We start from the raw sequence: 14,009 nt of genomic DNA, 5'->3' as shown, positions 1-14,009 counted from the left end.
CCTTATGGTCCAGCTCTCGCAGCCATATGTTACTACGGGGAACACCATTGCTTTAACTATGCGGGCCTTTGTTGTCAGTGTGATGTCTCTGCTCTTAACTATTTTATCGAGATTTGTCATTGCTCTTCTCCCAAGGATTAAGCGTCTTCTGATTTCCTGACTGCAGCCAGCATCTACAGTAACCTTCGCACCCAGAAATACAAAGTCTTTCACTGCTTCTACATTTTCTCCCTCTATTTGCCAGTTATCAATCAGGCTGGTTGCCATAATCTTGGTTTTTTTGAGGTTTAGCTGCAAGCCAGCTTTTGCACTTTCTTGTTTCACCTTCATCATAAGGCTCCTCAGTTCCTCTTCACTTTCAGCCATCAAAGTGGTATCATCTGCATATCTGAGATTGTTAATGTTTCTTCCAGCGATTTTAACTCCAGCCTTGGATTCCTCAAGCCCAGCTTGTCGCATGATGTGTTCTGTGTACAAGTCGAATAGGTAGGGTGAGAGGATACAGCCCTGCCGTACTCCTTTCCCAATCTTAAACCAGTCCGTTGTTCCGTGGTCTGTTCTTACCGTTGCTACTTGGTCGTTATACAGATTCTTCAGGAGGCAGACAAGATGACTTGGTATCCCCATACCACTAAGAACTTGCCACAATTTGTTATGGTTCACACAGTCAATGGCTTTAGAATAGTCAATAAAACAGAAATGGATGTTTTTCTGAAACTCCCTGGCTTTTTCCATTATCCATCGGATATTGGCAATTTGGTCCCTAGTTCCTCTGCCTTTTCTAAACCCAGCTTGTACATCTGGCAATTCTCGCTCCATGAATTGCTGAAGTCTACCTTGCAGGATCTTGAGCATTACCTTACTGGCATGTGAAATGAGTGCCACTGTTCAATAGTTTGAACATTCTTTAGTGTTTCCCTTTTTTGGTATGGGGATATAAGTTGATTTTTTCCAGTCTGATGGCCATTCTTGTGTTTTCCAAATTTGCTGGCGTAGAGCATGCATTACCTTGACAGCATCATCTTGCAAGATTTTGAACAGTTCAGCTGGGATGCCGTCGTCTCCTGCTGCCTTGTTATTAGCAATGCTTCTTAAGGCCCACTCAACCTCACTCTTCAGGATGTCTGGCTCTAGCTCACTGACCACACCGTCAAAGCTATCCCCGATATTGTTATCCTTCCTATACAGGTCTTCTGTATATTCTTGCCACCTTTTCTTGATCTCTTCTTCTTCTGTTAGGTCCTTGCCATCTTTGTTTTTGATCATACCCATTTTTGCCTGGAATTTACCTCCGATGTTTCTAATTTTCTGGAAGAGGTCTCTTGTCCTTCCTATTCTATTGTCTTCTTCCACTTCCGCGCATTGCTTGTTTAAAAATAATTCCTTGTCTCTTCTGGCTAACCTCTGGAATTTTGCATTTAATTGGACATATCTCCCCCTATCACTGTTGCCTTTTGCTTTCCTTCTTTCTTGGGCTACTTCTAGTGTCTCAGCAGACAGCCATTTTGCCTTCTTGGTTTTCTCTTTCTTTGGGATGTATTTTGTTGCCGCCTCCTGAACAATGCTGCCAACTTCTGTCCAGAGTTCTTCCGGGACCCTATCTACTAAGTCCAGTCCCTTAAATCTATTCTTCACCTCCTCTGCATATTCCTTAGGAATATTAGTGAGCTCATATCTAGCTGATCTGTGGGTCTTCCCTAATCTCTTTAGTCTGATCCTAAATTGTGCAATAAGAAGTTTGTGATCTGAACTACAGTCAGCTCCAGGTCTTGTTTTTACCGACTGTATAGATGTCCACCACCTTTGGCTGCAAAGGATGTAGTCAATCTGATTTCGGTGTTGTCCATCTGGTGAAGTCCATGTATAAAGCCGTCTCTTAGGTTGTTGGAAGGGAGTGTTTGTTATGCAGAGTGAGTTGTCTTGGCAAAATTCTATCAGCCTATGTGTCCTAACAACCAGGAAACACGCTGAGACAAGGAACTGGTCTCTAATGCTTTATTGCTAGTACATAACAGGAATCCTAACAAACTGAAGAAGCGTGGGAAAAACCCAGACATATAAAACCCAAAGGTTAAGGCGGTTCCGATCTGTGTCTCTTTGAATGGCTGCCCAATTCCTCAGTGCTACGCATGCGCTTAACAGTCTGGATGGGAGCCCCTTGCTCGCCATCCTTACTCATGACACTATGTCCTGCTTTGTTTTGTTCTCCCAGGCCATGCTTACCTGTAATTCCAGGTGTCATTTGACTGCCCACCTTAGCATTCCAATCTCCCGTGATGAAAATAACATCTCTTTTAGGCGTGTTGTCCAGTAGGTGCTGCAGATCCTCATAGAACTGCTCTACTTCAGCTTCTTCAGCATCTGTGGTTGGGGCATATATTTGGATCACTGTGATGTTAGATGGCTTGCCCTGAATTCAAATTGAGATCATTCTATCGTTTTTTGGATTATATCCAAGCACTGCTTTAGCCACTTTACTATTAATTATGAAGGCCACTCCATTCCTTCTGTGGTCCTCTTGTCCACAGTAGTAGATCTGGTGGTCATTTGATGTGAAGTGGCCCATTCCAGTCCATTTCAGTTCACTGATGCCCAAAATGTCTATCTTTAATCTTGACATCTCACCAATAACCACATCCAATTTGCCCTGGCTCATAGATCTTACATTCCAGGTTCCAATGGTGTGTTGATCCTTAGAACATCGGATTCGCCGTTCACCACCAGCACCATCGGCCGTTAGCCATCCTTTCGGCTTTGAGCTAGCTGCGTCATCACGTCTGGGGCTAGTTGAACTCATCCTCTGTTCCTCCCCAGTAGCCTTTTGACCGTCTTCCGACCTGGGGGTCTCATCTTCTGATGGTATACCAACATATCTCTGGTTGTACTGATCCATTTAGTTTTCACGGCAAGAATACTGGAGTGGGTTGCCATTACCTTCCCCAGGGATCGCATTTAGTCTGACCTCTCTGTCATGACCTTCCCGTCTTGGGTGGCTCTTCACGGTTTAGCTCATGGCATCATTGAGGTGCTCAAGCTCCAGCACCACGGCAAGGTAACGATCATTTGCTGAAGCCTCATCCAAATATATCTCCATAATCAAATCACAAAAGATTCCTTCCAAGGTGAACAGTCAAGGCTAGTAGACAAAGCCACAGCCACGCAGGGAACCCTGACCATCAGAACAGGACACACAAACAGCAGGGGGCCTGACCACAGAGCTCCTCTCTGAAATCCGGTAAACTGCACTTTTCTCAAGTTCCTAGAGGGTGGAAACACCTTTGCATAACAGCATCCAGGCTCTCCTACATAAAGAGCTTGTGGGGAAAATACAAGTGGGGCCACCTCCAACAGCTGACTTCTCTGTATTTTGCGCTCTTGGACAATAAGGCAATCTCCTCTGTTCAAGCGACTGCCTGTGTTTCTTAATTCACGGCTCCGAACAGACCCTGGTAAGATTTCTTTCCAACAGTATCCCCCACATCTACTAACATTCCTTTACCTAAGGAATGACAATAGTCCTGTCATTCCTACAGCCCCCTCTTCCTGGCTCTGAGGTGGCCTGCTTGCTGGTCATTGAGGACATGTCCTCACCACAAAGCCTCTATCTTAGCCAGCCATCAGGGCAGGTGGAAGCCAGAGCAAACAGATGCAGCAGGAAAGTAGGATTGTCTAGTAGAAAACAGAATAAGCCCCTTTCAATGTGAATACAGGTAATCCTTGCTTAACACCTACAACTGGGACTGGCAAGTCTGTCCCCAAGCTCCACGGTCATTAAGTGGAAAATCACGTGACTGACTTATGGCTTCACTTCTGTGCATTCATTAAGCAAGACATCATATGATTGAGGCTTGCAATTTTACTGCCGGCTTCTCCATTGGCTCTGCTTGTTGGAAGCAGAAGTGTGCAAATGGTGATCATGTGACTGTGAGATGCTGTGACAGATGTAAATGCCTGCTGGTTGCAAAGCATCCAAACTTAATCATGTCACCACAGGGACACTGACATTTGTAAGTGCAAGGACCAGTTGTAAAGTTACTTTTTCAGCACCATTGTAACTTCAAATAATTGCTGAACAGCGCAGTCATTAAGCGAAGACTACCTGTAATTTATTAGAGATCAGCAACAGTCAGTTGGCATGATACTGAAGGTCAGCCTCCAAGACATATGTTGCCTTGGTGCCATAATAATATCTTGCTGCTACCTTGGTCTCAAATTCTCTCCCTCAGTACTTTTTTCATCTGATCATATCTTATCCTTTGTAATGTCACACAAGAGAAGACATATTGAGCCAATTTTTTGCAGATGCCTATCTTCCATGTAAATTGAATGTTAGCCTTTATTATCAGAAGAGTCAGCCCTGTTGGGATAAACACTAATTTTAGCTAGTAATTAAGGATGACAATCCATATTTGAGCCTCTAATTCCCAGATCTAACCTTAAAGCTGTGCAGGGACTTGCATAATTGCTCTTTAAAACTTAGATTGCATTCTGACAGTGTAATGGTATGTGAAAAAGACCTTGAGAAATGGGGCAAAGAGATGCTGACTAGGGAACGGTCAGATAAGAGGGGGCATAGCCCGCAGCTGCATAATGGATGGAGAAAGAGGCTTAGAAGGGACCCTCCCTGACTTCTCAGGCTGTAAAGGAGACAGGGGGAGAATTGTACTTTCAGACTTTCAAGATTCTGTTACTGTAGCCTTACAAGAAAGTAGAAGTAGCTCACCTGGTTGTGTTTCCTGTCTGGTCTACCTGGGGAGGCTGACAAACAGTGAAAACAAGTACAGGTAGTCCTCTAGTTAAGATGGCAATTGGGACCGGCATTTCCATTGCTAAGCAATGTAGTCATAAAGAGCGACATCATGTGACTGCATTGCTTAGTGATGACAATCCTCTGCAGTACCTGTTTCTGTTGTTAAGTGAGGATCATGGGTTGTTAAGGGAGCACCTCGTAACAATTTCCTGTCGGTTTCCAACAACCAAAGCAGTGGGGAAGCCAGCAGGAAGTTGCAAGTTCCAGGCAGCTTGCAAGCAGGCCATCAGGCAGACAAGTGTATGCTGCCAGGTGGAAGAGGGTGCACGAGTGGTGGGGGAGGCATGAGCATGGCAGGGCTCAGGGTGGCTGCTGCCGGATGGGCGAGAGTACGCAAGTGGCAGGGAGGCACGGTGCAAGCATGGTGGGACTCGGGGTGGCTGCTGCTGGGAGAGGGTGTGCAAGGGTGCACAAGTGGTGGGGAGGCACAGCGTGTGGCGGGACTTGGGGAGGGTGTGTGGGTGGGGGAGACTTATCCAAGTGACCTTCCCTCCTGGCTTCCCCATTGAATTTGCTTGTGTGAAGCCAGTAGGGAAGGTTGCAAATCATATTATATGACCGCAGGATGCTGCAACCATCATAAAAGCAAGCCAGTTGCCAAGTGCCAACATCACAATCATGTGACCACAGAGGTGCTAGGATGGCCGGAACTTCAAGGACCGGTTGTAACCACCATTCGTTCATCACTGTCGTAACTTCAGATGGTCACTGAATGAGTGATAGTTAACCAAGGACTACCTGTACAGTAATGATATATTCTAGAAGATCTGCTTGTGATGATCTTAAAGACATTCATGAGGAGAGTGATCTTTCATGCAGTTGTACCTATCTGTACTCTTTATTTATTTATTTCACAAAACATATTTGCCACTCCACTTACAGATTTTGGATGGTTCAGGAACATAAAAAATTACAAGTTCATATAAACATATAAAATTCAAATATAAAATGTGAAAAACTTAGAAAACTCAAACAGTGGCGTCCTTGGCGTTCTCTGGGCCTTGTTGCTTTCTTGCAGATATTTCATTGCCAGACTAGGCAACATCTTCAGTGTGAAAAGGGAGTGGGCCTTGCTCTCTGTTAATATACCATGGTTTGTCCTGCTTGTGTTGGTGGAGGTGTTGTTTTCTCCTTGGGAGTTCCTTGATTGGGCTGTTGTTTGCTGCTTGGTTGATTGACTGAGTTAAAAGTTCCTTGATTAGGGTATATTGTGCTGTTTGATTGTTCCTCTGGTGTTAATCCTTGCATATCTGGGTGTTGATTGCTGGGGGGGAGGTGTTCTGGTCTTTTGGCTTTTCTATTGTCTCCTTTGAATGGTATGTAAATGTTGTTTACTTCTATGTGTCTGTTGATGGCTGCTTTGTCTGAGTGCCAGGCTTCCAGGAATTCTCTGGAGTTTTTGGATTTGGCTTGGTCTAGGATGCTCACAGTTTCCCAGTTGAAAGTATGGTTGAGTCTGTCCATGTGTTGTGAGATTAAAGAGTTCTCATTGTGTCTTCTGACAGCTAGTTGGTGTTCATGGATGCACTCTGCTAGTCTTCTGCCTGTCTGTTCTACATAGTGGCTGCTACAGTCCTTACACTGTATGTTGTAGATGATTCCTGTTTTTTCTTCTTGAGTTATGGGTCTTTTGGGTTACTTAGGATGTTTTGAAGAGTTTTAGTTGGTTTATGTGCTACAGTGATGCTGTGTGGTTGTAACAGTCTGTTGGTGGTTCTGAGATGTTTCTGATGTATGGCAGAGTTATCCTTTTCATAGCTTCTGTTGGTTGGGTTATAGTGGGTTGAGTGGTCAGGCACTTTTTAAAAAAGTTACGTGGGTATCCATGTTGCTGGAAGATGCTGTATAGGTGGTCTGTTTCCTTTTTCTGGTGTTCTGGGTTGCTGCAGTGCATTAGTACTCGTCTGAATAATGTTATTACGCAGCTGCTCTTGTGGGATGTTGGATTGTTGCTTTGGTAATGGAGCAGCTGGTGAGTGTGGGTAGCTTTTCGATAAACTTGTGTTTCCAGCTTGCCATCATTTCCTCTACTGATGAGGATGTCCAGGAAGGGTAGTGTGTTGTGCTTTTCTTCTTCCCTTGTGAATTTTATTCCATTCCATTTATTCCAACAAAATGTTGTTGATGGTCTCATGTGTTTCCTCCAGTTGTTCCTTTTTTATTATGACAAAGGTCTCATCTACATACCGGATCCATACTTTGGGTTGTATATATGGGAGTGCTATAGGTTCTAGATACTGCATTAAAATCTCTGCTATGAGTCCTGAAATAGGTGATCCCATGGGTGTTCCTTTGATTTATTGGTCCATCAAACTGATAGTAGGTCACAAGGCAGAGGTCAGTGAGGTCCATTATTCTGGGTATCTCATCTTGGTGTATTTGACGAAGTCGGGTGTGTTGTGTAGAACTGCAGAGATGGATTCTTTCGCTAGTGCCGGGTCTATGGATGTAAAGAGAGCTGTAACGTCGAATGACACCATAATTTCATCTTCTTCAATTTTCAGGTCTTTGATTTTCCAGAGGCACTGTAGTGGGGAGTTGATAGAATATTCGCTCTCCTCTGTGAGACGCCCAAGTTTTTTTGTGAGCTCTTTAGCTATGTTGTATGTGGGAGTCCCTGGCAATGATACAATTGGTTGAAGCGGTATGCTAGGCTTATGTGTTTTGGGGCGTCCGTAGAAGCGTGGGAGGAGGGGTCCACTGCTCTTCATCCACCTCTGTTCGTCTTTTGTGATTTGGCCTTTCTTGGTGAGGTTGTTGAGAGTTCTTTTGACCTGGTTGTCCAGTTTCTGTATGGGGTTGGTGTTCACTGGGGTGTAGGTTTCTTTGGCCTTTTGTATATATTGGGATCTGTCCATAATGATGGTGGTACGGCCTTTGTCTGCTGGGAGGAGGAGGATAGTTTGGTCCATCTTTAGATGTTTGAGGGCTGCTCTATCCTCTGCGTTTAGCTGGTTCTGTTTCCAAGTCTTTCTGGTTTGTGGTATGATTATCTGTCTTACGTCCTCTTGGGTTTCTGTGCTAAGTCCTGTAGTTTTAAATGCTGCTTCTAAAGCTGCAAAGAATTCTCATTTATTTGCATCCTCTGTGTTGTAGTTGAGGCCTCTCTGTAGGATGTTGCGTTCTGCAGTGGATAGTGGGCGGTTGGACATGTTGACCACCCATTCTGGTTCTGGTACCTCTTTGTTGCCGGGGTTTGACTTGAGTAGTTTGGTTTGGAGTTTAGTTTTCCTTTTTTTCGGTTTGTCTCAGTGATGTGGTCTTGATGGTAGTAGTCACCATGTTAGTGTGTTCAGGGGTCACAGCTGTGGGAAAAGTCCCTCACGGAATAAATTTGACAGTCTTGAGCAGCAGCAAAAAGATTTTATTAATGTTCTTGCAAGGACAGGTGCCCAGCCAAAATAGGCACCACCCTTCACACAAAGCATGCAGTTTTATTCCCAACCCCCGGCCGGTGAAATCCCTCCTCCTGTTACCCATTGGATAGGTATTTAGGAGTTCACAGCCTATCCGAGATGCCTTAGATTTTGCAGGAAGTCCCGCCTTTGTTTATATCTCCCATTCCTCACTTTTTACCTCCCCTAGTCCCCTATTTATTCTTTTCCTTAGAAGGCAGCTAGCCCCCTTGGAGTAAGTAGGTCAGGGTCTTGTCTGACCACAAAGTTTGCTAGAACTGGTTTTGAGCATATTTTCAGCATTGGTTAGGCAGCTTATTTCCTTTATACCTGCCCTTATGGAGATACAGTCTCCTGTTTCCCCTAACCACATATCCCACATCCTCAATATACTGACAAGCAAGCCTAGCTACTAGAAAGCAAGCTTCAGTTGGCAAGTTACTGCAAAAGCAAGTTCTTTTCTATTGTAGAAATAACTTTTTGCAAAAACAACATTGCGATCCCCCCACTTTTTCTCACACAGCTTGAGGTTGTCTATGGTGTGTTGATATTTATTTAATCTGAGATGGGTGTCCATGATCATTAGCAGTATCATTTTTCGCCCACTTTGTTGCGCTATTTTCCATCCAGCTGTGCAGTTTATTGGAGGTTTGTATCTGACACTGGAGGGCAGGGCATGCTGTCATAGGCATTCATGCAGAAAGAACAGCTGTTCTTTGGTGGAAGTTTGCCTACCTGCAATTTTCTCCCATTTACGTGCTTTCTGGAGCGTTTGATGCCCATATGTCCTATACAACACAGAGCAGCCCAGTACTTCATACCTCACAGTCCAACAGCTTGATGGAAGGAGGTAGTTTTAACTTCTTTCTTGACCTCAGAAGGGAAATTATTCCATAGGGTCTTGCAGCCACTGTGAAAGTCTACATGTGGGCCCCCTGCTTTTCTTCCGCTGATTAATTTAGCATAATAAAGAACTGAAATTTACAAAAATATCAGTTACTAGATACAATAAGCCAAGATTTGCTTAACCACAGTTTGCAAGCCACTGTAGCCAAGTTCACAGGATATGCTAAGCCAAAAACAAACAAACCATGTTATGACTTTGTGCCTTATGTACAAGAGGCCAGAGTTTTTCTGGCTTTCTGTAAGATGCCCAGAATCCAACCACACATTCCAATCTCAAAGCCTGTAATGGCAAGTTCTACTGTAAGTATTCTGTAGTGGATCACCAGCTGTTCTGTCTGGAAGGAAAGGAAATAAAACAAAGAAAGAAAGGTTTCATTAGGGCCAAAATACTTGGGGCTTTATTTTTGTGCATTCTGGGGAGATTAGCTTAAGGCCCCCCTTTTATCCCTTCAACAACCCTCCTAAATGCTGAAAAATTTGGTTTTACCCATTTCATGATTGCTCTGGGGTTGCAATATGTGTGCTGTGGAGCCAAGAGTCCCCCACTCTTGGCAAACCATTTCTTCATCCTTTTATCCCTTACACTTGGGAAGAAAAACATAAACACAGGTAGTTCTCACTTACCAACCACTCGTTCAGCGACTGTTCAAACTTACAACATCATGTGATTGCCATTTGTGACCTTCACAGCCGGCTTCCCACGAACAAAGTCAGTGGGGAAGCCAGCAGGAAGTGAAAAGTCACAGTCATGTGACATCATGCTTAATGACCCACAGTGATTTGCTTAATGACCACAGCAGGAACTGACGCTGTAATTCGGCATGATCACATGAAGTTTCACTTAACAACTGCGGCACTTAGTGACTGAGTTGCAGGTCTCATTTGCAGTTGGTAAGTCAGGACTAACTGTAACAGCAGTATCCACCATAATCCTATTTCTGGAGCATATGCTAATAGAACACACTCTGTTCCTATTACCTGTAATGATAGAACCAGTTTTTCAAATATCTTATTGAGTGTGGAAAGCTATGATTAGTCCCATTTACTCACAGTATTTATCTCAGTGCCTTTACTTCAAGAAACCAAAGAAACTAATAGGAAGTCTACCCAAGATACTATGTTGTCACTTTTTCCTTCTCGCCTTTGTTTAAATGCATCTATGGATACCTCCTGGGGTATCTGACTGACTATTTAATTTTTGAAGAGTCTTAAATAAATAGATAGTTGGCATGGGCCTCCACAAGCATTCTTCGATTGTTTGCTTTGTATGCAAAGTATACACTTGCTTAAAAAAGTCAAATGTAAACAGGAGTTTACTGAGCCTTTAGAAGGGCGGGAGTGCACTATCTTACCAATCTGTTTGTGCCATGTCCTTCTTGAGAGCCATCTCCTGAAAGGGCAAACTTTCCATGGCAATCCTTTTGTGAGATCATCCACAACATGTCACAGCCCAAAATTGTTGTCTACATCTGAACTCTTGTGTTGCCTGCATCTGAACCACTCTTACTTATAAGGTAGTAACCTTAAAGATACTCTGTGGATTATGCTGAATAAGATGTAAGAATTTTGAGCAATATAATTTCAGCTATAAAGTAGTGTTTTTTTTAAACCTCCCCTGTAAAAACCAAATTCACTTGATCTCGTAAATTAGCATGTATGGGAAAAAGACCAGTCATTCCCACACCCAAGTCATCTGATTTCATTATTAAAATGAAACAGAGTTTACATGGGCTGTTCTAACATTTTAGGATCCAAGATGCAACTGGAATGGGCAGTTTCACTGATCTGCAATGCTTGCAAAAGACTGCAAGCATTGCAATTTGCTCTTCCTGGGCAAGAGATGGGCAGGGATAGAGTCTATTACTGTTCATCTGCTAAGCAACCATGAGTATCTTATTCCACCCCTCAGCTTCATCCCCAAATGCAAATCCTTCTGTTTGTACACTGACACTCCCTGGTTAGAAACATACACTTTGGAAACAAAGAGGTTTTGGAACAAAACCTCTAATAAAGAAGAAGGAAGTCATGACCAAGTAAAATAGTTGAGTGCCCAGCAGCTGGGTCAATTGATCACAGGAAAATCTCAATTTGGTTTGCAAATGAATCTGAACTCCCATCTGGTAATCTCAGTATCATCATCTCACTGATACCCTGTAATATACTGTATGCATAGAAACAGTATAGTATAGAGCACTGTTTCTCAACCTTGGCAACTTTAAGATGCGTGGACTTCAACTCCTAGAATTCCCTAGTCAGCATGTTGAAGTCCACGTATCTTAAAATTGCCAAGGTTGAGAAACAGTGCTCTATACTATACTGTTTCTATGCATACAGTATATTACAGGGTATCAGTGAGATGATGACTGTTAAGTGTGGGTGTGTGTTAGGTACTTGAATATTTAAATCTGTTGAACAGCTGCTATTGGGCACCCTGAATGCTGTATATCCAGACTGCATAATAGTAGATATGTATCAGAACTGCAACTCTTACATTTCTCATTTAACAACAACAAAAATAGAATTCCTGTACTATTATCAGTTATACTATGCTTACAACTTTTTCCTGATACAGAGATGGGAGGAGTTACATCTGTTGGAGTTCTGTCTATCATACAACTAAGAGATACAAAGCCACTGAGGAATAGATAACGAGTCCAGCAGAAGGGTGCCCTCTGCATCCTGTTTGCATATACAGGTAGTCCTCTCTTAACCACAATTGGGAGCAGAATTTTGGTTGCTAAGCGAATCCAACCCAATTTTATATCCTTTTTTGTGGCGGCCATTAAACAAATCACAGGCAGTAAGCAAACTACATGGTTGTTAAGCAAATCATTCAGTTCCCCGTTGATTTTGCTTGCCAGAAGCCAGCTAGGAAGGTCAAAAATGGTGATCAGGTGACCACAGGACACTGTGATAATCATAAATGTGAACCAGTTGCCAAGTGCCCAGATTGTGTTCATGTGACCGTGGGGATGCAGCGACAGTCGTAAGTGTGAGGACCAGTCGTAAGTCAGTTTTTCAGCACTGTTTTAAGTCTGAACCATCACTAAATGAATGGTTGTTAAGCAAGGATTACCAGTAACTTAATTCATGCTCAAACTTAATTTTAAAAAGTTTTAAATAATCAAAGCATATATACCAACCAAGCTAACAAAAGTAATATTAATCAGTCCTTACACTGAGTCCATGATGAGGGAAAGGACTTTGTGGCAATGTGGCCAGTGAAAACTCCAAAGAATAAAGCAAAACAGCCAATAGTGATATGACCATGCTAATAATGATAGTAATATAGGCACATCGTTCCTGTGGAAGAGAAAAAAAATATTCACAGCATTATTTAATTGTGAAACTACAGTTGTATGCAAAAGTTTAAGCATCGCTGTTCAAAGTACATTTAATCAAATCCCTAAATGAAGAGCAGCTGACACAACCATGGTCAAAACTGAACATCTTTCTGCAGACTTCAATGCATATGCAGTTGTTTACAGATTCAAAGTAAGAAAACAGTGATTTGGCAACTACAATTCTGGACAGTTTTGTGATACTCCCTTTGGCAGAAATAACAGTTCCCAAATGTTTCTAGTAGCCAATTGAAACTTTCTGTCCTTGCTCTTGGAATTTTTTTGCCACTCTTCTGGCAGAAATCTAGCTCAGAAATATTTTAAAGTGTAAACAGATAATCAGGTAGAGGACTGACTTATACATATGCCAACTCCTCCAAAGATTCCAGACAGCATATAAACATTTGGTTATTTCAATGGGAAGCAAGTCAGAATTTTTTAAAAAACACAGAGTGGCTGATGGCACAGAGATACTTGCCTGCAAAACATGATTTCAAGGAAGAGTGGGTTGACAGGACATGACAAGAACTCCTGAGTATTATGCATAGAAGCTATGGAGGAAGTACAGCTAGGAAATATGTTATGAGGGCCTAGTTAAAAGCAAATCTGGATGCTTTCACTAGGAAGTGGACAAGCAACAGAGGACATTCTGCTGTTGTCGAATATAAAGGCATATAGCACAGGAGTATAGAGGACAGTAACTAGATTTTGTATATGGATTTGAACAAGTGAATCAGATTTACTATTTGATTTTGGAGCACTGAAACTGAAACACCAGCAATAAAGTCAATAGACCAGATGTGTATCTGTCTACATATCTGACCTAGATATACTTCCCCCAAATCCTTGAAGAGTGAAAACTGGAGAGTTAGAACCTATAAGAAAAATATATTCTGCCTCTTGAGATTTAGGAGTGTTTTTCTCCCCTAAATTCACTTCATACATTTCAGGTTTGAATTTTGATAAGGAAAACAAATGCTTGAAGTGAACCACAAGAAGTCCTAGAACAAATGAAGCAAAATTAAGTCACTAATCATTACATTTAGAAAACCAAACATTTTGATTGTCCTGTTTGACTTCCTCTGTGAAGAAGTCAGACATTTTCTATGGTGGTCTGAGTCCTTTTTTAAAAAAAGTTCTTTTGACATAGTTACAGTACTTTATGAAAAGTTAGGTCGATTTGAAATGTATGTAACAGAGGTCTGAAAAGACTAATTTAAACAGAAGAGCCCCTTTCAGGAGTACATTTCTTCTGTTCTTAAGATCTTACCCAAGGAAATGTCTGCTTCATTAAGATTAGCACAAGAAAACAGGCTCCAGATATAAGTATCTGCAAAAAAAAAAGAGAGAGAGAGAGAATATTCTCCCCTTTATATCTAATGTGTTTGTCATTCTGATAAAGTATGTACCAATGCAGACGGACAGTGTGCAGTACAGAGGTTTTCAGGAAAACAAAGGGAGAATCATCAATTAGCAATGCAGCATTTGTTTACATGTATAATGTAGGTCTATGTGAAACTCAGCATTCTGGAAATTAAAAACTGCAGCATTCCCTGT

Source organism: Candoia aspera, chromosome 4 (genome assembly GCF_035149785.1).
Source record: "Candoia aspera isolate rCanAsp1 chromosome 4, rCanAsp1.hap2, whole genome shotgun sequence".
NCBI lineage: Eukaryota > Metazoa > Chordata > Lepidosauria > Squamata > Boidae > Candoia > Candoia aspera.
This window is presented reverse-complemented; position numbering follows the sequence as displayed.